The 25107-nt window shown below is 45.7% G+C and overlaps 1 protein-coding gene across 3 annotated transcripts in view; it reads right to left on the bottom strand.

Moving 5' to 3' along the window:
• The window catches only part of LOC111979774 (leucine-rich repeat and immunoglobulin-like domain-containing nogo receptor-interacting protein 3), a 68872-nt gene that overhangs the window by 36306 nt on the left and 7459 nt on the right, over nucleotides 1-25107 (bottom strand). Inside the window, exon 1 of one of the 3 annotated variants that reach the window (XM_024010471.2) lies at nucleotides 4578-4680. The exons of 1 other annotated variant lie outside the window; for it this stretch is intronic. The gene's annotated coding sequence lies outside the window, so the exon portion shown is untranslated. One more of the 3 variants, XM_024010470.1, reaches the window with a different exon arrangement.

Below are 25107 nucleotides of genomic sequence, written 5' to 3'. Positions count from 1 at the left end.
GTGGATCAAAACTATTTGACAGGGAGCTAAGCGCCGTGGTTTGAGATGCACAGTCAATTTCAGTATGCAAGTGTAACGGCTCTCTTTCGGTGAGTGAGTAGACAAGGCGCAGCGGGTGATGAATACATAATGACTTAATGTAAGACGAAGACAGACACGAAATACACTTGACTAAATATACAAAATAAACAAAACGAACTAGACAGACCTAAACTACGAACTTACATGAAACGAAGAACACATGAACAGGAACGACCAATGAACGAGACGAGACAGTACCGTGTGTGCAACAAACACCAGACACAGCGACAATCACCCCACAAACAAACAGTGGAAACAACCTACCTTAATATGACTCTCAATTAGAGGAAAACACAAAAAACACCTGCCTCTAATTAGAGCCATACCAGGGCAACCCAAAACCACATAGAAACAGCAAACATAGACTGCCCACCCAAAACTCACGCCCTGACCATCACACACATACAAAACAGAAAAACAGGTCAGGAACGTGACAGAAACCCCCCCTCACGGTGCGAACGCCGGGCGCACCCAGCACAAAGTCCAGGGGAGGGTCTGGGTGGGCATCTGACCACGGTGGTGGCTCAGGCTCCGGACGCTGTCCCCACACCACCTAGTCACTCCCGCTTCTGTACCCCCTCCCAATGACCACCCTCCAACTAAACCACCTAAATGAAGGGGCAGCACCGGATAAGGGGCAGCCACCGGGATAAGGGCAGCACCGGATAAAGGGCAGCACCGGATAAGGGCGGCAGGTCCTGGCTGAGGAACTCTGGCCGGTCCTGGCTGAGGAACTTGGCAGTCCTGGCTGAGGGACCTGGCAGGTCCGCGGCTGAGGGACTCTGGCAGGTCCGGGCTGAGGACTCTGGCAGGTCCGGGCAGTAGGGCAGCTCATGACTGTAGGGCAAGCTCATGATGTAGGGCAGCTCATGACTGTTAGGGCAGCTCATGACTGTAGGGCAGCTCACTGACTGTAGGGCAGCTCATGACTGTAGGGCAGCGTCATGGACTGTTAGGGCAGCTCTACGACTGCACTCACGACTGTAGGGCAGCTCATGACTGTAGGGCAGCTTCAAGACTGTAGGCAGCCTCATGACTGTAGGGCAGCTCCTGACTGGCTGGCGGCTCTGGCAGCTCCTGACTGGCTGGCGGCTCTGGCAGCTCCTGACTGGCTGGCGGCTCTGGCAGCTCCTGACTGGCTGGCGGCCTCTGGCAGCTCCTGCGCTGGGCGGCTCGCAGCTCCCTGACTGGCTGGCGGCTCTGGGCAGCCTCCTGATGGCTGGCGGCTCTGGCAGCTCCTGACTGGCTGGCGGCTCTAATGGGCTCGTGGCAGACGGATGGCTCAGAAGGCCCTGGGCAGACGGATGCTCAGAAGGGCGCTGGGCTGACGGACATCAGAGCGCTGGACAGACGGATGGCTCAGAAGGCGCTGGGCAGACAGATGGCTTCAGGACGGCGCTGGCAGACAGATGGCTCAGACGGCGCTGGGCAGACAGATGAGTCCGAGGCGCTGGGCAGACAGATGGCTCAGACGGCGTGGGCAGACAGATGGCTCAGACGGCGCTGGCAGACAGCCGACTCTGCCCTGCTGAGGTGCACAGTAGGCCTGGTGCGTGGTGCGGAACTGGAGGTACCGGGGATGACGGCACGCACTTCAGGCTAGTGCGGGGAGCGAGGGACAGGGCACACTGACCTCTCGAAGCGCACTATAGGCCTGGTGCGTGGTACCGAACTGGAGGTACCGGGCTGAGGGCACGCACCTCAGTGCGAGTGCGGGAGAAGGAACAGTGCGTACAGGCTCTGGAGACGCACAGGTGGCTTAGTGCGTGTGCCGGAACTGGTGGTACTGGGCTGGGGCGAGGAGGTAGCGCCGGAAATACCGGACCGTGTAGGCTACTGGCTCCCTTGAGCACCCAGCCTGCCACCTTACCTGGCTGGAATGCTCCCCGTCGCCCGACCAGTGCGGGGAGGTGGAATAACCCGCACCGGGCTATGATAGGCGAACCGGGGACCACCATGCGTAAGGCTGGTGCCATGTAAGCCGGCCCAAGGAGACGTACTGTGGCCAGATATTGTAGAGCCAGCCCATGGCACTTGGCTCAATGCTCACATCTAGCCCTACCAGGTGCGGGGAGGTGGAAGTAAACCGGGCACTGGGCTATGACCCGCTACAGGAGGACACCGTGCGCTTCTAGCTGCGTACACACGGCGTCTTTGCCCGGTACTCCCGCTCTCCACGTTAGCCTGGAACGTGGGCCGCAGGTCTCCTACCTGCCCTCGGCACACCATCCTTCTTAGCCCCCCCCCCCAAAGGAAAATTTAGGTAGTACTGCGGGCTTCCAGCCTTGCTACCGTGCTGCCTCCTCATAACGCGCCTCTCCCTTTCGCTGCTCCAGCTCCGCTTTTGGGGCGGGCGGACACTCCACTGCCTGCCCCAGTGGTCCTTTACCGTCCAGATCTTCTTCCCATGTCAATCCTCCTTTTCCCACTGCTGCTGTCGTTGGCTGGTCCGTTAACCCGACTGCTTGTCTGGCGTTTTGGGTGGGTGATTCCTAGTGTAACGGCTCTCTTTCGGTGAGGTAGTAGACCAAGGGGCGCAGCGGGTATGAATACATAATGTGACTTTAATGTAAGACGAAGACAGACACGAAAGTACACTTGACTAAATATACAAAATAACCAAAACGGAGAACTAGACAGACTAAACTACGATACTTTACGAACATGAACGAAGAACACATGAACAGGAACGACCGAATGAACGAGGACGCAGGGGAGCAGTTCCTTGTGCTGCAACAAGACACCAACACAGCCGACAATCACCCACAAACAAACAGTGAGAAAACCTACGCTTAATCATGAACCTCAATTAAGAGGAAAACACAAAACACCTGCCTCTAATTAAGAGCCAACCAGGGCAAACCCAAAACCGAAACATAGAAACAGGCAAACACTAGACTGACCCACCCCAAACTCACGCCCTGGACCAATCAGCACACATACCAAAACAGAAAACAGGTAACCAGGAACGTGAAGGCAAGTGATATAGATAGGTATGTTTACGTGGATGGGATACTTGGCACGGTATGTAAGCAGTATAGCCAATGGGATGTTAGAAACAGTGTGTAATCACGGCTGTACTAGTAGGTACTGTATGTGTGCGTGGATGGAATGCTCAGACCAAAGAGAGGTATTTGTATGTGGATCAGCAGTAGAGTGCGCTGTGTACATGGATGGATGGGTTGTGTGCAGTGTGTAAGCTCTATTAGTAGGTACGTGTACGTGGATGGGATGTCGACTGCTCTGTATAATTGCACTGCTCCATGGGTAATGATGACCCTGTTGAACTGTGTGCTGATTGGCTCCCTGGCTCCCACGCTGTAAAGGCTCAACCAATAGGAACTGTCGCTAGGGTTTCAGAGCTAAGTGTGAGAGAGAGAGAAGAGAGAAGAGAGAGAGAGAAGAGAGAGAGAGAGAGAGAGAGAGAAGAGAGAGAGGAGAGACTGCCTGAATCTCCATCACACAGGTTCACACACAAACAGCAAGTTGTGGAGATTCTGTAAACAAGGACCTTGGCAAACCACAGCACAGCAAGTGACAACATGAGGCGAGGGTTCAGGACAGGCAAGGAACAAGAAAGAAAGATTGAATGATATGGAAAAAAGAGGAGAGTGCGCAGAGGTGGTAAAAGAAGGGAAAGATGTGGGAAAAGAGGAGAGGAAGCTTGAGGCTTACAGTGTTCTCTCTACTCTGTGCTTTCTACTGGGTTATTGAGAGGTCAGAGATGGTTTGCTGAATGAGAGCAGACTGGTGAAATAGTGGAGACATTCTGGAGACACAGCATTACTGCCAACCCTTAGGAAAATTTTGTTTTTTGGTGTTCCAAAAATACGTTTTCATGTGAAGTTAATGCAATAACGTGTGACAGTATGTAAAGCAACATGTGATAACATGAAACTGCACGTGAAAACATTTGGTCACATTTGAACTATTCCAAAAACAGTTTTCACATGATTTCATGTGAAATAATGTTATATTCCACAAATCATGTGAAATACTTTTTCTGTAAGGGAATCCTCATTATATTCTCCCAGTCCCCCTGTCACACACACACACACAACACACACCACACACACACACACACCACACACACACACAACACACACACACTACCACACACACACACACACACACACACACACACACACACACACACACACACACACACACACACACACACACACACACTAACCAGTGGAGTTTTGATCAGATTGCCTGCGGGTCCCTCGTTAGCACCGATGAGCGGATGTGACATCCAACCTCAGGTAGGGCTGAGGCTCGAAGGCTCCAGAGCTTCGGCAGGCAGCCCAGGGGAGATAGTGCTGTGGTCAGACTGTGCTTATTACCCTCCACACATCTTGAGGGGAGCTCGGGGACCTGGCCCGAGCAGACACACAGACACTGAGAGATGAGGCGACTCTCCAGGGGATAATCTGTTGACAGACAAGTCTCAGGCTGGAGTTCACGCTTGCCCTTTCTCTCTTCCACTCACTCACCCGCTCTTTTCTCCTATCCACATGTCCTCTTCTGTCTCTCTCTTTCACTCTCGCTTTTACACTCATTACTTTACTCTCTCGTTCTCTCTCTCTCTCTCTCTCTCTCTCTCTCTCGCTTACACACACTCCTCTCTGCCAGAGAGGTCACAGCTGATGTCCCAATGATGTCCAAGTGGGCCGAGAATAATCAGTCTGTGTGCGCACAGCTGCTTGTGTGCACATGTGCTTGTGTGTGTGTGTGTGTGTAATCTCCCCATGCCTTCTGTGAACAGGGGTATCAGATTCACCGGCGGCCTGTCATGAGGGGATTTAAAATTATGACCAGGACAACAGGCATTCCTCTGCCCCTCCCTCTTTCCACCCATCCTCTCCACTCCCTTCCACTTAACTTTACAGATCTGTCTTCCAGCAATGAGTAGCAGAATAACCGATGGATTTACGAATGCGCAGCACCCGTTGAATATGACTGGTCCGTAAATGTCAGAAAAATAACATAATTAAGTTGTTGCCAGCAGCACAGTTACAGTCTCACCAATGTTGTAGATAACATGAAAGCCTAACCAGCTCTACTAGGGTGAGAAAAATGGCTAGAGTGAGGTGTTTTCTCATTTATGTCTGGAAGTAGCTAGCAAGCTAGCCAACTTTAGCCAGTTACATTGGGTGCTTGACTGCTGTTGTGAGGTCTGAACGCTCGGATCAACCCTACACCTCGTCCAGTGTGCGCTCTGAATGCTCCGAGCGAAACGCTCTGAATTTATGAACGGATAATCTGATAACACTATGAATTTATGATTACCCAGAGCACACTCTGAGCGCACTCTGGCACTCCAGAGTGAATTTACGAACGCACCCATAATGACAACAGTCATATTCGNTGCTTGACTGCTGTTGTGAGGTCTGAACGCTCTGAATTTATGAACGGACAATCTGATAACGATATGAATTTATGATTACCCAGAGCACACTCTGAGCGCACTCTGGCACTCCAGAGTGAATTTACGAACGCACCCATAATGACAACAGTCATATTCGCCTGTGTTTGCGATGTCATATGGYCATTAGGTGGGTGTTTGTGTTGTCATATTGGCCAAATAGAACTTGGCCCGTGATATTTTTTTGGGGTCATAACGGCCATTTAAAATGAGAACTCTGATTGTGACGTCATAATGGCCATTTGAGATTAGAACTCGGGTTGTGTTTGTGATGTCATAAGAACAGAACTTTGTGTTTATGACATAATAACAGTCATTTACATTCATAACAGGGTGTGCTTGTAATATTATAATGGCCATTGGAGATCCGGCACGGAAACAACACCTGTCACTCATGAGTTTCTTCACATCATGTCCTAGAAACTCAAGATTCTTAAAGACTTCTAAAACAGAATAAACTAAGCGTTTCTAAATCAGATGAAAGGCTTTTGGTTTTGGGAGAACACTGATAAATAATAGAAGAACATTTTTTGGGGTAAATAATGGTGAGGTGCTTTTTTGCGTCTACCCATAAACTATTCAGATAGCATAAAATAACCACAAACAGATGCCCTAAGACGTTATACAGAGACGTTATACACAGACGTTATACACAGGACAATAAATATGCAGTACTGCAAAGGCCACATATGTGCACACACAGAGGGAGGCACACACAAAAACATGCTGATGCACGCACGTACACACATACTGTAGATATATTGATGCACCACAGGCATATGCACACAAAGAAATAGCAGATTTTATCCGAGTATCTCAACCAATCCCGTACCTCCCCATCTGCTTAGTATGCGCTGCACTTTATCCGAGGACGGATAAAAGTTTTAAAAAATCTGTTCTGTTCATCCAACAAACGAAGTGGGGGTGGGAGGATGGAGGGAAAGAGAAAAAGAAGGGAGCGAAAAGAGCTTGAGGAAAGATGATGACAGCTCCCAGTGTTTAAAATAGTTTCAAGTTTCAAGTTCTATTAGTCGTATGTACCCTGAAAAGCGACGTTCCAAAACACATTTTTTTTTGTGATCCTAATTTTGCCCGGAACACATTCATTATTAATTCTGGACCAATGACACGCGGAGAGAGAGACAAAGAGTCAAAGCTCTATTCTGATTCACATAATAAATTCATGAATCAATGTTAAAATAAGGAGGAGGAGAGAAGGAGAGGGAGAGAGGTGACGAGAGAGCCAAGGATTCAGAGGCCTTATGAGCCTCGAAGGGGGAGAGAAAAGGGAAACAGAAAGTGGAGAGAAGGTTAAGAATTTGTTCTTAAGTGACTTGCCTAGTTAAATTAAGGTTAAAACAAATAAAAGAGGCACAGAGAAACAGAACAACACACAAAAGCCAGGAAACGGACAGACTGCAGACAGGCTGAGATGAAGAGAGAGCTGTGTAGAAACAAATGAAAAGAGAGAGGGTGAATTGATCTTGTGTACAAACGTGGATCTTGGTAAACACAGATAAAGTACGGAAGCTAAATGAGATGTGTGAGTACAGGAGGAATGAAAAATAACCCATTTCTTTTGTTTTAAGCGAGGTGTTTGTGAGTGTAGACTTGGGTGAAAATCCAAGGTAAAATACTGAAAATACCTAGTCAGTTGTACAACTGAATGTGTCTTCCGCATTTAACCCCTCGTGTTATAGAAGGGTCCAGACACGATTTCACTTATTCTTGAGACACATACCCCAACCAGCAAGTCATTTTCGGATCCTCATTGTGCAGTACAGAAGAAGCATTTTCAAGTAAAAAAATATGAACAAATGCTCCAAAAACACCAAAATACGTCCTTTTAGAAATGGAAAAGCTCTCAACATAGTGATACAGATGGTGTAACACACAAAATTGAACATTATCCGCAACGTTCTATTCCATTTTGTTGTGACTCAAACAAACCTCTYCGTCCATTCTAGCAGCAGGCTTCACAGAGAATGGAACAACTGGATAGGGGAAACAGCTCTAGTTGCACAATATGGAATATAACATAGTGGATAAAGTTCAGAATGACAATTGCATGTGTACAATATCTAAAGACCTGCATTACTATACTGAGAGCTTTTTGTTTCTAAAAKAACCTATTTGGGTGGTTTTGGAGCATTTGTTCATGTTTTCGCAGAGCCCCAGTACTGCACAAGGTCCTGTGAGGTAAAAAAGTCCTGTGAGGTCCTGATAGAGAGAGAAAAAGGGAGAGAGCGAGAAATTATAAAGACAGCGAGAGAGGATATAGAGGCAGAAGAGGATGGAGATACAGAGAGAGAGATAAAGAGAGGAGGACAGRGACAGAGAGAAGGATAGAGACAGAGAGAGAGGAGGCATCTTGCCGTGGGTCATTTTACTCTCTGTGCTAATCATTGTCACCCAAACAAGCCAGAAGGACAGAGAGTGTCAAGGGATTTACAATGCCACACACACACACACACACACAGTCACGCAATGCCAAAATACAGTATAGCATGCTATTCTTAACTCTCTTACACATGTACACAGACAGTACACATACGTAAAAACACACACATGTACGCACGCACACACATGCTCTCTCCTTTCTTTCTCTCTCTGACAGAAATACTGAGCTACTGTAGCAGCATGCACAAGCAATAGCCTAAATGAAAATGCCACTTTCATCTCCACGCTACTCCACAATCCACTTAAAGGCCAGCAAGAAAAACGTAAGGAAAATGTTGAGTTGACTGTGCAATGCAGTGTATGATTCGACACAATTTTATTTCATAATAAGTGGAGCAGCTAGGCAAAGCCAAAGTGTGTGTGTGTGTGTGTGTGTGCACCAGTGAAGGCTCATAACAATGGCTGGAATGAAGAGAATGTAATGGCATCAAACACATGGAAACCATGTGTCTGATGTTGTTGACACCTTTCCCCGGATTCCGCTCCAGTCATTACCATGTGCCCGTCCTCCCCAATTAAGGTGCCACCAACCTCCTGTGGTGAGCACGTCCGTGTGTGTGTGTGCGTGTTTGTGTGTAACTTGCACTTTAGTATCATATATAGTCACAGCGTATGTGACAAAGAAAAAGGACACCGTGACCGCTGTATGCCTCCGGTCCCTGAGGAGTATGATGTCTGTGTGTGTGTGTGTGTGTGTATTGTATATTCACATTGGTGAACTGTCTTCAGGCTTTCGCACGGCCTGTTTGTGTTGCAGTGAGGCAGAACTAACGTCTGAAGCACTGCGCCCTCACAACATTGTGTGTGTGTGTGTGTGTGTGTGCACGCATATGGATGTGCGTGTGTTTGCGTCTACAATGGAGGCTATATCAGCTGCGGCGTCAAAGAATACTACGAATCACTTATCTACAAAACCACCCAGTCTTAAAGCACCCTATTCCCTACAAAGTGCACTGCTTTTGACCAGAGCCCACTACATAGGGTATAGGGTGTCATTGGGTGCCATCCAACCTGGAATACCTGATGGTCAAATGATGACCCTTCTATCTCCCGATAGCCGTGACGATAACAGATGAAAACTCTGTCTACATCTCAAGCCAACATCTCACTGGCACTCAATGATCTGTACGAGGCTCTAAACAAGCAGGAAACTGCGCACCCAGAGGCTGCACTTATTGTTGCCGGGGATTTTAACTCTGCATCACTAAGGGCCCTCAAGGCCCTCCCCCTTACCCCCCTTCGGCAAATCAGATCATAACGCTATACTCCTACTTCCTGTATACATGCAAAAGCTCAAGCAGGGAGAACCTGTGACACGCTCAATAGAGAAATAGTCAGAKAAAGTGGAGGTTACGCTACACGACTGCTCTGTTGGCACGGACTGGAATATGTTCTGGGACTCTGCCGATGGCTTTGGCGAGTTTTTGACTTCTGTCACCGTCTACATAAGAAAGTGCATCGATGACGTTGTCCCCACAATGAAAGTTTACTGCTTTCCCAACCAAAAGCCCCGGATGAACAATGAGATACGCGCCAAGCTAAAGGACAGAGACACAACTTCTAAAATCTTACATTACACAATGATTCCGTAGTTGATYCTRCCCTGCGTTTCTCGATTATCGTTGGGAAAAAATGCAGACGCACAAACAGTGAGTTGCTTTATTAGTGTGCACATTATTATGTGCAGAAACATCACAAAAGATACGAAGGCGCAGAATATGGATTTAATATKAAATTATCTTTTTGGTTTCTGTCATGGTAGCACACAGATGTAATATTGGTGGAGTTAGTTTTGCATGCCCCGGTGCCCTTTGTGGGTGGAGATTTGACTTAAGGACCAAAGRAATGATCTAGAATAAGCAAACTCCRCTCATCTGGGGCATTGGGCCATGTAAAACAATCTCGCCCATTTAAAAGGCAGCCACGTTCTCTCCACAGCTCCACTACYCTGTCTTCCATCACTTCGGTCCACACAATGCGTGTTGCTTTCTTCTTCGCCATCATTGTTTTGGTCTCACAYGCTGAGTGCTCATTGGCTATTGGCAGCAGTCCTTGCCCAATCACGWYGTAGCACTGCTCATACTACATTATCGGGACATCCAACAGGGGTCTGGAGAACGGAAAAGCCATCATCGGTGCGTCCTTGACCTGCTCAAACTATGCGAGTCCCGATGTACTGATCCTAGCCCAAGTTCATAGGATTTCACCCCATCATGAAAATGTGTCTGGAATGGCAAAAACATGGCGAATTCGAGGCAAAATCCTGAAGTGTATCCCCAGCATAACCCTGAGGCTACAGTTGAGGATAAGAACGCTTAGAAGAAGTCCCACTACCTCCACAGGCCATCAAACATGCTGAAAGACAATACAGGAATAAGGTGGAATCCTACTACACCGGCTCCAACGCCCGACACATGTGACAAGAACTACAGTCTATTACGGATTATAAAAGAGGACCAAGACTTAAACTACCCAACGATGACTCCCTATCAGATGAATGTAATGCTTTTGTACACGCTTCAACAWAAACAACACAGAGCCTTGCAAGAGGGCMCCCGCTGTTCCAGAGGATTGGGTGATCTCGGTCTCCAAGACTGACGTTAGTAAGACTTTTAATCGGGTCAACAATCGTAAGGCTGCAGGGCCAGACGTTATTCAAGGTTGCGTCCTCAGGGCATGAGCAGACCAGTTGGCTGGCATCTTCACAGACATTTTCTACCTATACTTTATCTCAGTCTATAATCCCYACATGTTTCAAGCTGACTACTATCATTCCTGTTCCCAAAAACTCCAAGGCAATGTGCCACAATGACTACTGCTCTGTAGCAGTCATATCAGTAATCATGTCATCATGAAGTCCTTTGAAAGGCTGATCATGGCACACATCAACTCCATCATCGCAGACATCCTGGACCCACTCCAATTAGCATACCACCCCAACAGATCCGCAGATGACRCAATCTCAATTGCACTCCACACTGCTCCCACCTAGATAAGAGAGAATTCTGTTCATCGACTACAGCTCAGTGTTCAACACCATAGTGCCCTCTAAGCTCGTCAACAAGCTCGGCACCCTGGACCTGAACACCTCCCTTTGCAACTGGTGAGGGTAGGCAAAAAGCACCTCCGCCACACTGACCCTCAACACGGGGGCCCCACAGGGTTGTGTGCTTTGTCCTGTACTCCTGTACTCCCTGTTTACCCACAACTGTATGGCCACGCATGACTCCAACTCCATTATCAAGTTTGCTGACGACATGACGGTGGTACGCCTGATCACTGACAATGCTGACACGGGTGGAGGTCAGAGTCCTTTTAGTGTGGTGGGGCAGCAGTGGAGCTTCAAGTTCCTCTGCGTCCACATCACTGAGGACCTAACATGGTCCTCCCACACCAGCACAGTCGTGAAGATGGCACGACAATGCCTCTTCCCTCTCAGGAGGCTGAAGAGATTTGGTATGGGCCCTCAGGACCTTTTACAGGTGCACAATTAAAAGCATCCTCACTGGTTGTATCACTGCCCTCAAACGCAAAGCCCTACAGAGGGTGTTGCGGAGAGCCCAGCGCATCACTGGGTGCGAGCTCCCGGCCATCCAAGACATTCATGCCACCTGAGCCATGGACTGGTCTCGGACCAACAGGCTCAGAGACAGCTTCTTTCCCCAGGCAATAAGACTGTTGAATAGCTAGCTACCCTTCTCCCACAGATTATCCACACTGACTACATGCACTGACTCTATGCTCATCCACAGGTCTCTACCATTCAGGCACACACTCCTACACTGACACTCTTCTCATTCACGCATACACACATAGCTACATACACACACTCTCATGCACCCATGCGCAAACACTCACTACTGAGGCCACACATATGCTGCCATAGTGATTATAGTGACTACTATTACCATTCGCTGGTGCTACGTTGATTACTATGATTATTATTACCATTCGTATTTATCCTGCTACCAGACACTTTCTACCCCTTTTCTATTATTGTGATTATCATTATCGTTGGTATTTATCCTGCTACTAGTCACTTTACCCTTGTTTACATACCTACATGTACATACTGTACCTACCTCAATTATTCCAGCACATTGGATTTATGGTACTGGCACCGACCTGTTTCTCTTCTTTTTTCCCCTCTTGTATTTGATATGTTTTCTTCTTATCTATAGGGAAATTCCATGTTAAAGCAATTCTACTGAGACTCTGTTTTTCACTTTAAAATGTATGCCAAACATATCAACCACCAACAAAAAATGGCCATTAATAATTCAAATTTCCTGTTGCTGCAGGATTATTTTCCTGCTGTAGCAAACTGGCTCAAATTAAGATCCTACATCTGTACAACTCTATGCACCAGAATACTTGGAACAATTTACACAGTAAAAAAAAAACTATTTGGGAGAAACTCTGCAGACGCAAACACTGTATCTGCACAGATCTTCCTGTAAATGTGAAATTGTTAAAATATGTCCTTGTGCATAAAGTTCTATGGTTTATTAAATCAATGGTTTTAGTCTCAGCGTATTTCCGTTACCATGGACCCATATTATTACCTTTTATTCTGCATTGTTGGGAAAGAGCTTGTAAGTTAAGCATTCCACTGTACTGTTTTACATCTGCGGTATCCTGTGCATGTGACAATAAAACTTTGAAACTTGAAACATTTGTGCACAACACACACGTTTTTCTCACAGCATGTTTCTAATTGTGAGGATAAAGGGTATCTGAACAAACCTCTGAAGTGTAATGGAAGAAACATGTCTATAGCAGTACTTTACAAACAACAGGACTGCACTTAATAAGCCAAAGGAGCACAGAGTATCAGAGCGGACAGGTCATAGAGATTGAACACTGATTAACACTCTCCTTTAAGCTCTGCTAGTCTTTCAAGAGCCATTCATCTACTGAGAGAGAGAGAGAGAGANTTCTGTCCTCGGTTGCAACACTCACTTCCGAGTTCTAAGTTGCCTCTGGAAGCAACTTCAGCACAAGAACTGTTCGTCAGGAGCTTTATGAAATGGGTTTCCATGGCCGAGCAGCCTAAGATCACCATGCGCAATGCCAAGCGTCGGCTGGAGGGGTATAAAGCTCGCCGCCGTTGGACTCTGGAGCAGTGGAAACGTTCTCTGGAGTTCTGAATCACGCTTCACTATATGGCAGTCTGACGGATGAATCTGGGTTTGGCGGATGCCAGGAGAACGCTACTTGCCCGAATGCATAGTACCAACTGTAAAGTTTGGTGGAGGAGGAATAATGGTCCGGGGCTGTTTTTCATGGTTCGGGCTAGTCCCCTTAGTTCCAGTGAAGGGAAATCTTAACGCTATGTTATACAATGGCATTCTAGATGATTCTGTGCTTCCAACTTTGTGGCAACAGTTTGGGGAAAGGCCTTTGAAGTTAGAACCTCACTGCATTTATAAATGGCAAGAAAATCCAGAAGATTGAATTAAATCCACTCCCCCTCTCCTCCTACAAAACCACAACAATCTCAACCATGTCAGCCGGCTAGGACACTCTAAACATGAATCCAAATGGCCGAAGGTTATATTTTGATAAAACATTTCAATTTGCCACAGCTTACTGAAAGCATAGCTGATCTGATGACTAACCTGGGCTTAACAAATGACAGACAGAGTTCGAGCAAACTTTCACACACCCCCGCACGCACACGCACGTGCACACACGCACACGCACGCACACACACACACACACACAGTAAAAGGACATTACACACACAGATCCATATATGTTCAAGGTCGCAGACACACAGGCAAAAGAGGAAAGGAAGGAAGCGGAGGAAGGTGAGAGGAAAGGATCCATCTAACAACAAACGTTCCCACAAATTTAGAGAACTTTCCCTTAAGAATCTCATTAGGTCATTAACTAGCGTTTTCATAGGAATGTTCTCGTGATCTGCAAGAAATGTTTTCAAGAGACCATTCCCTTAAAAAAAACCTGTATGTCTTAGCCCTTAGATCGCAATATCTACTAAGGTAGCAAATGGAATTGTTTTAAGATGGTCATAAAATGTGTTATTTAGCCATTTGATTTGGAATTTTAGGTACCTGCAGGTATAAAAAAAAGATGTAAAAACATTTATTTGATGAAACATTGAATTTGGCCTTAACTGCTACAGTCCATAGAAACACATTAAATAACATATTCATAAATGGCAAAACATAAAAAAATCATAAGGAACAAGGTTTAGAAGTGTCTGTCCTGTATCTGAGAGATACACTATATGTACAAAAGTATGTGGACATCCCTTCAAATCCTGCCCGCCGGGCACTTACATAAAATTAAAAAAAAAAAGTATATATATATACTATATATATATGTAGATGTCCTAACCGACTTGCCAAAACTATAGTTTGTTAACAAGAATTTTGTGGAGTGGTTGAAAAACTGGTTTTAACTGTATATTTATATTTTTATATATATATAAATATACAGTTGAAGTCGGGAAGTTTACATACACTTAGGTTGGAGTCATTAAAACTCGTTTTTCAACCACTCCACAAAATTCTTGTTAACAAACTATAGTTTTGGCAAGTCAGTTAGGACATCTACTTCGTGCATGACACAAGTAATTTTTCAACAATTGTTTACAGACAGATTATTTCACTTATAATTCACTGTATCACAATTCCAGTGGGTCAGAAGTTTACATACACTAAGTTGACTGTGCCTTTAAACAGCTTGGAAAATTCCAGAAAATAAGGTCATGGCTTTAGAAGCTTCCGATAGGCTAATTGACATAATTTGAGTCAATTGGAGGTGTAACTGTGGATGTATTTCAAGGTCTACATTCAAACTCAGTGCCTCTTTACTTGACATCATTTGAAAATCAAAAGAAATCAACCAAGACCTCAGAGAAAAAATTGCAGACCTCCACAAGTCTGGTTCATCCTTGGGAGCAATTTCAAAACGCCTGAAGGTACCACGTTCATCTGTACAAACAATAGTATGCAAGGGACCACGCGATGTGACGGCTGGGACCACGCAGCCGTCATACCGCTCAGGAAGGAGACKCGTTCTGTCTCCTAGAGATGAGCAAACTTTGGTGCGAAAAGTGCAAATCAATCCCAGAACAACAGCAAAGGACCTTGTGAAGATGCTGGAGGAAACAGGTACAAAAGTATCTATATCCACAGTAAAACAAGTTCTATATCAACATAACCTGAAAGGCCGCTCTGCAAGGACTGCTATAAAAAAGCCAGCCTATGGTTTGCAACTGCACATGGGGACAAAGATCGTACTTTTTGGAGAAATGTCCACTGGTTGTCATGTTTGCTCCCGCTCTTCCCTTCGCCTGGCGCTTGAGGGCGCCAGATTACCCTGCATCACACGCTCCTGCCATCCATCACCCACACCTGCCTTCTCTCGTCACTCGCATCAGCGTTAATGGACTCACCTGGACTCACTTATTACATGTTAATTTCCTCCCCTATATTTGTCTGTTCCCTTGCTCTGTTCCCTGCTGCTGCATTGATTGTTTCTTGTCTAAGTTTTTGTTTGCTGACGCTGTGCTTGTCTCGTTATATGTCCGTCATTTATTAAATGTTACTCCCCGTACCTGCTTCGTCTCTCCAGCGTCATTTTGCGTGACAGAATGCAGCAGCCATCATTCGAAGCATCGGGGAGTACTCGGCGTCTGGTTGGAATGGTGGCAGGGTTCGGGGTCGCCCACCAGAATGGAACCGGGGATGCCTAGAGCCGCTTAGGGTGCGGGCTTTCGCGCCCTAGCTGGCTGCGAGAGGTTTTCCTTGCCCCGGTTGACTCGGATGGCGCTCATACCATAATTTCCACTTGCGGTGCCTCAGCTGGATCGTCAGTTTTTTTTTGCCTTTGCGCCAGCCGGTCCAGGAGTTTTTTTTTTTTGTTTGTCTTGTGTTTTGTGGTGGAGTTCCGCTCGGCCCGATGGAACCGGGTGGCGCTACAGCTAGCCCTTCAGGCTTTCACGGCCCTGGCTGAGGCTCGAGAAGGTTTTCCTGGCTCGGCGGTTTCCCATCCCACCGTCACACTCCACTGGATCAATCGGGCTCCCCTTCAGCGGGATCGACAGGCGGTTTTGGCCTCAGCCGGATCGTCAGGCTCCTACTGGCCTGAGCCGGCTCGCCAGGCTCCCACGCTCTGCCGTTCGTGGGCTTTCAGCGCCGCCAACTGCTTTGCCTGCGCCCATGTCTCGGGCCGGTTTGCCTCAGGTGGGACGACCGGGTGGCGTCCCAAGAGGGAGGGGTACTGTCATGTTTGCGCTCCCCGCTTCTTCCGCTTCCCTGGGCGCTTGAGGGCGCCAGATTACCTGCATCAACACACTCTGTGCTCCCTGCCATCCATCACCCACACTGCCTTCTCTCGTCACTCGCATAGCGTTTATATGGACTCACCTGGACTACTTATTACCATGTTAATTTCCTCCGCTTATTTTGTTCTGTTTCCTTGCTCTGTGTTCTTCTGCTGCTGCCGATTGATTTGTTGTCTTGTCTAGAGTTTTGTTTTGCTTGACGGCCTGTGGTCTTGTCTCGTTAATATGTCCGTCTCATTTCCAATTAAATGTTTACTTGACTCCCTCTGTTATTCAGATATAGTGAGATCCTCTAAGCTCACACGCTTCTCGTGCACCTTTTATCGATCCTTCAGGCGATTTCACGTCAGGCCTCAGAGGAGTCGGTCAGGGGTGGGTACAGTGCTGGGCAATTCAGATAATGGTGATGGAGCTGTTGTTTGGAGTGAGGCAATAACAGGCACTGTCTCGTTTCATCAGATTTAGTTCAATCTGCTTTGAAAGTAATGCAGAAACTCTTCTATTCAGGTCCTATCGTAAGCCACTACCCCAAGTTGAAATTAACTATCTCCCGAAGCCATAGAGCTTGATGGCCTCTGAATGTTCATTTTCTAGCGCCCTCCCAGACAAACCGCACACCCAGGGCAAAGGCTGTTCTAGTCTCCGGTAGAGGATTCCCCGTACCTGTTCGTCTCTCCAGCGTCACTTTTTGGAGATGACACTGTCTGATGAAACAAAAATAGAACTGTTTGGCCATTAATGACCATCGTTATGTTTGTAGGAAAAAGGGAAGCCTTGCAAGCCGAAGAACACCCTCCCAACCGTGAAGCCACAGGGGTGGCAGCATCATGTTGTGGGGTGCTTTGCTGAAGGAGGGACTGGTGCACTTCACAAAATAGTTGTCTCTATCGCAAATGCGGTCTTTCCAAATGAACAATGACCCCAAGCATTCTTCTAAAGTTGTGGCAAAATGGCTTTTAGACAACAAAGTCAAGGTATTGGAGTGGCCATCACAAAGCCCTGTACCTCAATCCTATAGAAAATGTGTGGGCAGAACTGAAAAGGTGTGTGCGAGCAAGGAGGCCTAACAAACCTGACTCAGTTACACCAGCCCTGTCAGGAGGAATGGGCCAAAATTCACCCAACTTATTGTGGGAAGCTTGTGGAAGGCTACCTCAAAATGTTTGACCCAAGTTAAAACAATTTAAGGCAATGCTACCGAATTACTAATTGAGTGTATGTAAACTTCTGACCCACTGGGAATGTGACGAAAGAATTAAAAGCTGAAATAAATCATTCTCTCTACTATTATTCTGACATTTCACATTCTTAAAATAAAGTGGTGATCCTAAACTGACCTAAGACACATCATTTCTGCTAGGATTAAATGTCAAGAAATTGTTGAAAAACTGAGTTTAAATGTGTATGGCTAAGGTGTATGTAAACTTCCGACTTCAACTGTAATATATATATATTATTATATATTTTTTTACCCAATTGGTAGTTACAGTCTTGTCCCATCGTTGCAACTCCCGTACGGACTCGGAGAGCCAAAGGTCGAGAGCCGTGCGTCCTCCGAAACACGACCCAGCCAAACCGCACTGCTTCTTGACACAAGGCCAGCTGAACCCGGAAGCCAGCCGCACCAAATGTGTCGGAAGAAACACCGTACACCTGGCGACCGTGTCAGCGTGCACAAGCCCGGCCCGCCAAAGGAGTCGCTAGAGCCCGATGGGACAAGGAAATCTTGGCCTGCCAAACCCTTTCCTAACCCAGATGATGCTCGGCGAATTGTGTGCCGCCTCATGGGTCTCCCAGTCACGGCCAGCTGTGACACAGCCTGGGATTGAACCCGGGTCTGTAGTGATGCCTCAAACACTGCGATACAGTGCCTTCGACCGCTGCACCACTCGGGAGGCCCCCACRAATAGATTTTAACAAACAATTGGTCCCCGAARAAATTAGGCCCTCCGTTGAATATCAAAATCCCGATGTGGCCCTCAAGCCCAAAAGTTTTCCCACCACTGGTCTAGGAGAAACAACGGCTGCCGCGAAGTGGTAGGCCACACAAGCTCACAGAACGGGAGCGCCGAGTGCTGAAGTGCATAACGCGTAAAAAWRTTCTGTCCTCGGTTGCAACACTCACTTCCGAGTTCTAAGTTGCCTCTGGAAGCAACTTCAGCACAAGAACTGTTCGTCAGGAGCTTTATGAAATGGGTTTCCATGGCCGAGCAGCCTAAGATCACCATGCGCAATGCCAAGCGTCGGCTGGAGGGGTATAAAGCTCGCCGCCGTTGGACTCTGGAGCAGTGGAAACGTTCTCTGGAGTTCTGAATCACGCTTCACTATATGGCAGTCTGACGGATGAATCTGGGTTTGGCGGATGCCAGGAGAACGCTACTTGCCCGAATGCATAGTACCAACTGTAAAGTTTGGTGGAGGAGGAATAATGGTCCGGGGCTGTTTTTCATGGTTCGGGCTAGTCCCCTTAGTTCCAGTGAAGGGAAATCTTAACGCTATGTTATACAATGGCATTCTAGATGATTCTGTGCTTCCAACTTTGTGGCAACAGTTTGGGGAAAGGCCTTTGAAGTTAGAACCTCACTGCATTTATAAATGGCAAGAAAATCCAGAAGATTGAATTAAATCCACTCCCCCTCTCCTCCTACAAAACCACAACAATCTCAACCATGTCAGCCGGCTAGGACACTCTAAACATGAATCCAAATGGCCGAAGGCTATATTTTGACAAAACATTTCAATTTGCCACAGCTTACTGAAAGCATAGTTGATCTGATCACTAACCCTGGGCTTAACAAATGACAGACAGAGTTTGAGCAAACTTTCACACACCCCCGCACGCACGCACGCACACGCACGCACGCACGCACGCACACACACACACACAAGGACACACGGTAAAAGGACATTACACACACAGATCCATATATGTTCAAGGTCGCAGACACACAGGCGAAAGATGAAAGGAAGGAAGCAGAGAATGGTGAGAGGAAAGGATCCATCTAACAACAAACGTTCTCACAAGTGTAGAGAACTTTCCCTTAAGAATCTCATTAGGTCAAGCGAGGTCCATACAGAAAGGGTTTGTTGAGATCGGTGTGGAAGAACTTGACTGGCCTGCACCAACTGCATTCCACCTAATTGCCCAACATCAGTGCCAGACCTCACTAATGATCTTGTAGCTGAATGGAAGCAATTCCCCTCAGCAAATGTCCAACATCTAGTGGAAGCCTTCCCAGAAGAGTGGAGGCTGTTATAGCAGCAAAAGGGGGACCAACTCCATATTAATGCCCATGATTTCAGAATGAGATGTTCGACGAGCCATGTAGTGTTTTGTTTGTCCAACGGTTTGGTCTGGACAGTCGGTTTTGTGGAGAAGACCTCTTTGAAATGAGGATATCYGCGACAGTTAGCTCAGACTACTGCTATAAAGCTTGTGGATGTCGAAGAGCCAAACATCCGACATTGTTGTTTGTAGAGTCTCTTTCAATATTGGTGACATATTAGTTTATAGCTCACACGGTTTGGGTTTTACCAACTATTTTGTGACTATGTTCTTGTCCGGATCCTCTCATGTGTAGAAAAATCAGTTTTCACAAGCCCCATATTAGGGAATAGGCTCAAACCTTATATCGGCGGAAAGAGGGGATTGAGCTGCAGCCACTACATGAAACAGTAAGTCTCTAGAAAAAACACACAGGGAGCTATTTAATATTCAAAATGACTTCACCGTGCGATTGACGCACGTATGTGTCAATCGGCTCTAGGGGGATTCTAAGTCAAATAGAATGTGGTTAACATGTTCTCAGAACTTAAGATATTAATGTTCTATACATGTTTCAAATCAACTCAAGTTATATTTGTCAGATGCTTCGTAAACAACAGGTGTAGACTACCAGTGAAATGCTTACTTATGGGCCCTTCCCGTCAATACAGAGAGAAAAAAAGAGAAATCATAGAAATCATATATAACAAGAAAGAATTTAGTACACAATGAGAAACAATAACTTGCCTATATACACAGGGTACCAGTACCGAGTCGATGTGCAGGAGTACAAGGAAATTGAGGTAGATAAAGACCCCTTGACCTTATCTACATTTTGTTACGTTACAGCCTTAAATGTACGTTACGTTACAGCCTTTAAATGTATTAAATACATGTTTTTCCTCAGCAATCTACACACAATACCCCATAATGCTAAAGCGAAAAAAGTTTTTTAGAAATCTTGGCAAATTTATTAAAATAAAAAACAGAAATACCTTATTTACWTAAGTATTCAGACCCTTTGCTATGAGGCTTCGAAATTGAGCTCAGGTGCATCCTACTTCTATTGATCATCCTTGAGATGTTTCTACAACTTGATTGGAGTCCACCTGTGGTAATTGTTGTTGCAGAGATTGTTGTCCTCCTGGAAGGTTCTTACATCTCCACAGAGCAACTCAGGAGCGCTGTCAGAGTGACCATCAGGTTCTTGGTCACCTTCCTGACCAAGGCCCTTCTCCCCTGATTGCTTAGTTTGGAGATTCCAAACGTCTTACATTTAAGAATGATGAAGGCCACTGTGTTCTTGGGGACCTTCAATGCTGCGAAAATGTTTTGGTACCCTTCCCCATATCTGCGCCTCGACAAAATCYTGTCTCAGAGCTCTATGGACAATTCCTTCGACCTCATGGGTTAGTTTTTGCTCTGACATGAACTGTCAACGGTGGGACCTTATAGAGACAGGTGTGTGCCTTTCTAAATCATGTCCAATCAATTTGTAAAAACATCTCAAGGATGATCAACGGAAAAAGGATGCACCTGAACTCAATTTCGAATCTCATATCAAAGGGTCTGAATACTTATGTAAATAATATATTTTTTTTATATACAGTATATACATTTGCAAAAATGTCTAAAAACATGTGTTCACTTTGTCATTATGGGGTATTGTGTGTAGATTTATGAGGAACATTTCAAATGTAATCCATTTTAGAATAAGGCTGTAACGTAACAAACTGTGGAAAAAGTCAAGGGGTCTGAATCCTTTCCAAATGTACTGTATGCTAATATGGCAAAAATGTGCCAAATATGGCTAAAATTAGCTAGCTAACCAACAACTTTAATGATGTATTTGAGAGACAACAAGTGCTCACTGTGCTAATTAATTTATATTTTCAATAAACATTGGAGACAAAAATATAGTTTTCATGTTTCTAAGCCACCCCCGTCTGTTTTGCCCCATAGTTGCACATGTATCGGTTTTGTTGCTAAACAACCAAATGTTATTACACCAGATAGTGTATATTAATGTCATTATTAATGTCACCTGAGTGTACAATACATTAGGAACACCTTCCTAATATTGAGCTGCTCCACCTTTTGCCCTCAGAACAGGCTGAATTTGTAGGGGCATGCTCTACAAGGTGTCGAAAGCGTTCCACAAGGATGCTGACCCATGTTGGCTCCAATGCTTACCACAGTTGTGTCAAGTTGAACATTAATATCATATATTCTGAGAACATGACATCTGTGTATGTTTGGTGGGATGTTGATATTCTCCTAAYCCACAGAAAATTGGACACATTAATCTTCTTGCAACGTTCCCACGAAACGTGTCTACAACATTCATGTTAAGTTCTGAGAACATGTTTACCACATTCCGGGTACGTTTTATTTTACACGAAGGGAATGGTCTCATGGAAATAGTCCTTGCACGTCACTGGAACACTCCTATGAAAACGTTAGGTAATGACCTAAGAAGACTCTTAAGGGAACGTTCTCTAAAGTTGTGGGAATGTGTGTTGTTAGCTGGGGCACACACACGCATACACCCTAGTTAGACAGGTGAAACAGTTCGACCCACATTAATCATTCAGTGAAGGACATGGAACACGAGTCCTGACTTCCAGAGAACAGGTGGTGAGGAAAGGGAAAGGCAGCCAAACACCACCACGTGAAGAGACGTGAGTCCTTCACTCTTTGTGACCAGGTGATGGGCCGTGAGATAACATTACTGGAGACTGAATATACACTCTCAGGAAAAAAAGGTGCTATCTAGAACCTAAAAGGGTTCTTCCGCTGTCCCCATAGGACAGGGATCATCTACTAGATTCAGCTGCGGGCTGATTTTTTCTTGAGAGGATGGTCGGGGGGCCGGAACATAATTACAAATAAATTGTACACTGCTAATTGACAGCAAGAAGCACAAACAGATATAATATTGGAATAAAACATAATTTCAAACCTTGTTTGCTTTTGTTTATGATCACGTGTCTCTCTATTATTCGTGGAAATACTTGGGAACAGATTTCCCAAATTAAAAACACTTGAAGCTGATTTCCTGGCATTTTTTACAGTTTTTTTTTCTCCAACAATGAAAATGAGAATTAAAAAATATATATAATTTTGCTCAGAAAACTTGGGGGGCCAAATAAAACCACCCGCAGGCCAAATTCGGCTGGCATGCCGCCAGTTGGGGAACCCTGCCATAGGAGAACCCTTTGAAGAACCTTGTTTGGTTCCAAGTAGAACTGTTTTGGGTTCCAAGTCGACCTTTTTCCACAGAGGGTTCTACATGGAACCCAAAAGGGTTCTATCTGTAACCAAAACGAATTTGACCTGGAATCAAAAAGGGTTCTCCTATGGGTACAGCCAAAAAACCTTTTTTTTCGAAGAGTGTAGGCTGATAGAGAGTTTCAGGTCAGCCATCCAGCCACCAATTTATCCAGCCACCACCATAGACTGGAAAGATATAATGATCTTATAATGCCCAATGATTAGAACAACCAGCCAAGAAAACCTCTGAATGAACAAGAGATCTTTCAAAATAAGACAAATGGAGTGATCGATTCTCTGGCCTGTGAGTCACATCTGAGAAAATGTAGCCAAGAAATTAAATGAAAGTATATCAAATGGAATAAGAGGGAGATGAGAGAGAGTGTTAAGTCTGTTCTTCCAACTCTATTTTTATTGTGACCTAGTTATCCAACACAATAACAAAATAGCTAGAGGGCTAACTCCTGGTTACACATAGAGCAGGGATGGGCAACTTTGATGGGGTTGGGGGCCACAAAAAATCTGAACTCATCAAGAGAGGCCACAGTGGCTGCTGGGGCTGTGTACCCACAGATATACCCACACATGCAGTCAGAATTGGACCTAACCTTCTGAGGGCCCACGCGAAAATGTGCATTTCCATACATTTTGCAATAGGGTGCAGATAAATGTTGCCCATTTTTAAGCWAATTTCCTGCAACGTTGTCCTGACTAATGCCATGTTAATATGATATCTGAGTGAGAGTGAATAACAAAATCAATGGGGCCCCGGTCCGTAATTCTCCCATGATTACTACAAGTTTAGATAGCTGGCTAGACTAACTTACCAATGTACATTTTATTTTGGCTGAAATGTGCTAATTGAGTCAGTGACTGACATAAGAAGAAAAAAACTGCACCTTGTCTATTCTACAACTCTAACTCTCAACAGCAAGTTGAGACCCCAACGGAGATCGTAAAAATTAGTATTATCCTATTGTGTGTGTGTGTGTGCTGTGTGGGTGCTGTGTGTGTGTGTGTAATTGACCTTCCTGGGTCTGATAGCTTCTTCTCCCCTAGCACGTCAGACAGACTGTCAGTTCCCATCTTTGTGCCAACCAGGCTAATTATATAATCCTCCACACCCTAAGAATGTGATTGTGTGTACGTGAGTGTGTGTGTGTGTGTGTGTTGAAGTCACCTTCTGTGGGCTAATTGTAAAATCCTGAACACAGAGGATGACCTCAGCATGCTCACTATGGTTACCAATGTTTTTCAAGGTCAAAAGCATTAAACGGAAAGATTTAGAGTGCGTTGAGAATTTTGGATTCTGCATTTTTATATTGTAAATATCCTATAAGCTTTGGCAATATGTCACTGTTGCGTCATGCCAATAAAGCAAATTAAGGTTGAATTGAACTGAATTATGCTGAAGAGCAGAGATGCAGGAAAGAGAGAGAGAAGGAGAAGTGGTAAAATGCGCAATTAGGCTCCAGAGAGTTGGCGATTCTTCACACCCATGCCTTTAAAAGGGAACAGTCAAAAATAGGGAGAAACTGCCAGTCCACTGGCAGGACTCCACTGGGGGTGGGTAAAAGTGGTGTTGTGAGAGTGTGTGATGGTCAGTGGCCATATGGAGGGCTGGATTTCAGGAGGAAGAGCAAGTTGGCCTGGACTCCCTTCTATATGGATATCTTATGCTCAAAGGGAATGTCTGGCTAAAAATAATGGCTTCATAATGAGAACACAAAAAAAAATTGTTGGAGGAGGATCTGGGCATGCAGGGGCATTCATTAACCGTGTTTGTCATTCTATTAGGGGCATTACAATGCAGATATACAAGTCAATGTAACTCACCTGTCTGATATTGTGAATGTTACATTTCTCTAGCCAGACTAACCCCCCCCGAGCCTTGGCATCACACAGCAGGAAATACACTCCGACACAACAGGAGATAGAGGGAGAAGATCATGACTGAACGCAGATAGAGTGGAGTGAGTGTGTGTGGTAAGTGAGTGGTGAGTGACTGAGTGAGTGAGTGAGTGAGTGAGTGAGTGAGTGAGTGAGTGAGTGAGTGAGTGAGTGAGTGTGAATGTAAGTGAGTGAGTGAGTGTGAATGTAAGTGAGTGAGAGAGAAGAGAGAGAGAGAGAGAGAGAGAGAGAGAATGGTGAGTGAGTGAGTGTGAGTGAGTGTGAGTGTGTATGTAAGTGAGAGAGAGAGAGAGGAGAGAGGAGAGAGAGAGAGAGAGAGAGAGAGAGAGGAGAGAGAGGAGAAGAGAGAGAGAGAGAGAGGGGGAGGAAAGG

The sequence above is a fragment of the Salvelinus sp. IW2-2015 genome, linkage group LG19, assembly GCF_002910315.2.
Source record: "Salvelinus sp. IW2-2015 linkage group LG19, ASM291031v2, whole genome shotgun sequence".
Classification (NCBI taxonomy): domain Eukaryota; kingdom Metazoa; phylum Chordata; class Actinopteri; order Salmoniformes; family Salmonidae; genus Salvelinus; species Salvelinus sp. IW2-2015.
This window is presented reverse-complemented; position numbering and strand designations above follow the sequence as displayed.